The sequence below is a fragment of the Glandiceps talaboti genome, chromosome 8 (assembly GCF_964340395.1).
Source record: "Glandiceps talaboti chromosome 8, keGlaTala1.1, whole genome shotgun sequence".
Lineage (NCBI taxonomy): Eukaryota > Metazoa > Hemichordata > Enteropneusta > Spengelidae > Glandiceps > Glandiceps talaboti.
The window spans coordinates 19357192-19361530 of record NC_135556.1 but is presented as its reverse complement, the minus strand read 5'-3'; the positions used below and the strand labels follow the sequence as shown (position 1 = coordinate 19361530).

The following is a 4339-nucleotide window of genomic DNA, read 5'->3' as shown; positions in this document are numbered from 1 at the left end:
ATTCAAATATAAATCTGAATATGAATCAGTATAAATCTGGGTATAAATCTGAACAAATCTGGGTATAAATCTGAATATGAATCAGGGTATAAATCTGGTTATCCATTCAAATATAAATCTGAATATGAATCAGAAATCTGAATATGAATCAGTATAATTCTGGGTAAAAATCTGAATATGAATCAGGGTATAAATTTGGTTATCCATCTGAATATAAATCTGAATATGAATCAGAAATCTGAATATGAATCAGTATAAATCTGGGTATAAATTTGAATATGAATCAGGGTATAAATCTGGTTATCCATTCAAATATAAATCTGAATATGAATCAGAAATCTGAATATGAATCAGTATAAATCTGGGTATAAATTTGAATATGAATCAGTATAAATCTGGGTACAAATCTGAACAAATCTGGGTATAAATCTGAATATGAATCAGGGTATAAATCTGGTTATCCATTCAAATATAAATCAGAATATGAATCAGTATAAATCTGGTTATCCATTCAAATATAAATCAGAAATCTGAATATGAATCAGTATAAATCTGCACAAATCTGGGTATAAATCTGAGTATGAATCAGGGTATAAATTTGGTTATCCACCCAATTATAAATCTGAATATAAATCTGAATATGAATCAGGGTGTAAATCTGGGTATAAATCTGGACGCAAATCCGAATATAAATCTGGGTATAAATCAATCTGATATAAACCTGGGTACCAACATAAGCTTTACTTCATATTTACCAAGAGTCCATATATTATAATGCTACCGCGCTGTTTGGTGAACCATTCAAGTTCCTGATTGCTGAATTTTGGATCAATTCTCTCCTTAGCCCCAATTGTTTCTGGTCCAACTGTATAGCTATTAGGATTTACCAACACTTGGAACACTACCTTTACAGAGTAGACTTTCTTTGTAACCTTGTCCTTGAATCTGAAAAAAAATTCAAAATATTGCAAAAAAAAGTTTGATTGAAAGTGTGACAATGGAATACAACATTTGAAGATTTGAAATGCTAAGTGAAACTCTGGTGAAACATATACATACCTGCTAGGATGGGCATAAATATTGTGTCCAGAATATCGGATGCTAGGCGATAGGAAGACTTGTTTTGTATCAAAATTCTTGGGTTTTCTTTCATCGTTGAAATGTCCTTCCCGTTCAGAAAGCTTCTTTCCTCCCATTGCCACATCACCTGTGTTAGACAAGAGGTGAAATACTATGTTGTGATTACTTTTGATGTACAAGTGACATTCACTTGACTTGACTTGACTTGATTTTAGTTTACTTATTGCATACTTTACGTAAGTCTACTCTTTTTTTAACAGTGTACTTTACATTACTATACTTTATTCTATTTTACTTTACTCTACTTTACTATGCCTTTAAACTTATATTTTACTCTACTTTTTACTCTTTACTCTGCTCTGCTCCACTTTACTTTAATCTGTGCTACACTATTCTACTCTACTCTGCTGTATTCTGTTGTTCTACTTGATTTGATGCCATTTTCTTCTACTCTACTCTACTCCAGTCTACTCTACTCTACATTACTCTACTCCGCGTTACTTTATTTTTCGTTGTATATATATACTAGTGTACTTTTCCGTTGTATTTAGGCACGAGGTATTGAAATTTGATAAACATCTTACTATTATTATTCCTACAAGTGGCATTACACGATGAAGATAATGGTGGTGGTGGTGGTGGTGGTGGTGGTGGTGGTGGTGGTAGTAATAGCAGTATTGATGACAACAATGATGATTACATTGGTGGTGATACTGATGACAAAATTAATGACATCATACATAATTTATATTGACAGAGCAAGTAACTTACCTGGCATAAGCAAATCACCACATTGTAAAATTGGTCTGACGGCATCTAGATGAGTACCATGAAAGGCTACATGCCATTTCTTGAAGACTTCCATTGATATCACTCTACCTGAAACCCTATTTATCAAAACAATTGCAAAATAATTTAATGAAACAAAAGTGTAAGTGCAATAAAGTGGGATAACCATTTAGTAATTGATAATGGAAGTAATCTATCAATCAAATCTCTTGGAAGAGACAACGTGATGTTATTCACAAATTAAAGTACAGAAAAACTGCTTTATCAATGTATTGGCTTAGTAACACCTTGCTTTGAGTGATCATTTATTCATGAGAAAGCAAAGTTATGAATTCGACAATTTTCAATTGATGCCCCATAGCAAACAAATTAATTGCCTCAAGAGGTTCTGAGAAGTGTGATTTTCCATGAGAAATACAAGAATTGGATTTCAATTTAAAGTTCTTTTCCTCACAAAGAATACAGACATAGCACTAATAACACCGAATAATGTGGTGTTCTTAAATGACTGTGAGGAATAAAAACACGTACTGCAAAGCAAAACGACACCATCCAATGGGTATTCCATAGTCTTTCGGTGATTGACCACGTGAATAGTATAGGTTGTCTTTCCTTCCAATATGGCAGGTATTACAATAGCAAATATCATATGTCGGATTAAAGTAAGCCCCTGAAAATACAACAGATACAACGCGATTCATATTGGCATATAACTTATGAATCCATCATGCAAATGAACTAGCACCAAATGGCGATGTGGTGTACACATTCAACTGGATACTTTATACAGTAAATTTACGGCATAACACTAATTTGAAATGCCCCTCTATAATTCCTCTTAAAAAATGATAGTGGTATTTATCTGTTCTCATGGTTGTGGGCATCATTGATATGCACATTTGTGTTTAGTTTTTATTTGCATAATTAATACTGTTTGGTATTTGGGCAATATCTTAAGAATACAACTTCAAATTTCATATAACGTACATACATGGATGATCAAAAAGCACACAAATACTATAAACCTTGATGAAGCTTTTTACACTGTGTCATTTGCATAAATAATTATGTTTGTTAATTAAGCAACATCTTGAAAAAGCATATTTCAAATTATCAAAGTGCTCACTACTTTGCCATTATGGAAGATATTCAGTTTGGTTTTACATTCATATAGTGTCTTACATCTTACAAGTTGTTTTTTTTAGTATTGCGTTTATTTACTCAACAAAATTCTGTTCAATACATTTTATATTATTTTACAGCATATCATTTTCATAGATTGGTTTAGATCGCATCACATGATATGGACTATTGACCCATAGTGATCTCAATTAATTTGCATATAGGGGTACTAGTCACGTTATATTTTTCCAGGGACACTATTCATGTTTCACAGACGTGTTTTGGGGTTTTGCTTTGACCACAGAATGAATGTGTGCCTCATAATTTTGTATAAAACACTTATTGTCTGGCCTTATCCGGACACTATAGTAGACATATTACCCTAGGCCTTGTGCTGTTATGTAGCAACTATTTCCTAGGCTATTTCCTGAGGCTGAAAGTGTCATTGACATCTACCTGTGCCTCATAGCCAGGCAATAACTGCATACTTAGTCTAATTATTTGAGTGATTAACTCTCCATTATTCTATACATCTAAAGTTTTTTGTCTACTATCGATATCATTGCATGATTTTAGATTGGATAATCAATACGATTTCACTAACCAGGCAAACCGAGAGAGTCTTTAAAGCGTTCACAAAGCCGTCTGTAATCACAAGTTTTGGTTGATGGTTGTTTTGTCTTCACATCCTTCCCATCTGTAAAAAATACGCAGCTTTTAACATCAATGCAATTTAGGGAAAAAAGTCAAGATTAACGTAATGGTTATACTTCATTGCAATGGTGATGTAAATTTAAACTATGGTTTGGAGATTTTTAATCAATAAACCTGAATTTGATGATATTAAAATGGCAAAGTGACTTTATTCAACAACACCATCTCCTGTTTGTATTTTAAAATTTGTATATGAGCACGCTCAGTCAGAACAGATTGATTGACTGATTGATTTATTGATTGATTGATTGGGGGGGGGGCATGTCTGTATTGTCACACTAACATCCTATACATTATAATTTGATCGATTGCAAGCAGTAAAATAGATGTACAAATACGATTATGAACATGTTTGTACGTGGCATATAAACTTACCCTGCAAAGCCATTGGTGGTTTCAGTAACATTAATACTCTCTCAGCTGCCTGTTTTACGCTTGGATTCCCGGTATTTGCCAAGGAAGAAAGCATCGGCATAGTTGCAGGGTCCTCAACGATTTTTATTCTCGCGATTTTAAGTTTGGCCAGGACCAATAGAGTGTATAATGCACACTTCTGTTCGATTGGTAACCCTTTTTGCATTAACTTTAAGAGTAAAGACACAAGCGAGTTATTAATTAGTCTGATCTTGTTGTC

The 4339-nt window shown here is 33.2% G+C and overlaps 1 long non-coding RNA gene across 1 annotated transcript; it reads right to left on the bottom strand.

The window, feature by feature from the left end:
- Positions 1–907: 907 nt before the first annotated feature.
- LOC144439311 (uncharacterized) lies at positions 908–1948 on the bottom strand. The gene is made up of 3 exons (XR_013481099.1): positions 1852–1948; positions 1060–1207; positions 908–945 (listed from the first exon to the last, which is right to left on the bottom strand). It is a non-coding gene; the product is annotated as an uncharacterized LOC144439311 (long non-coding RNA).
- Positions 1949–4339: the final 2391 nt, after the last annotated feature.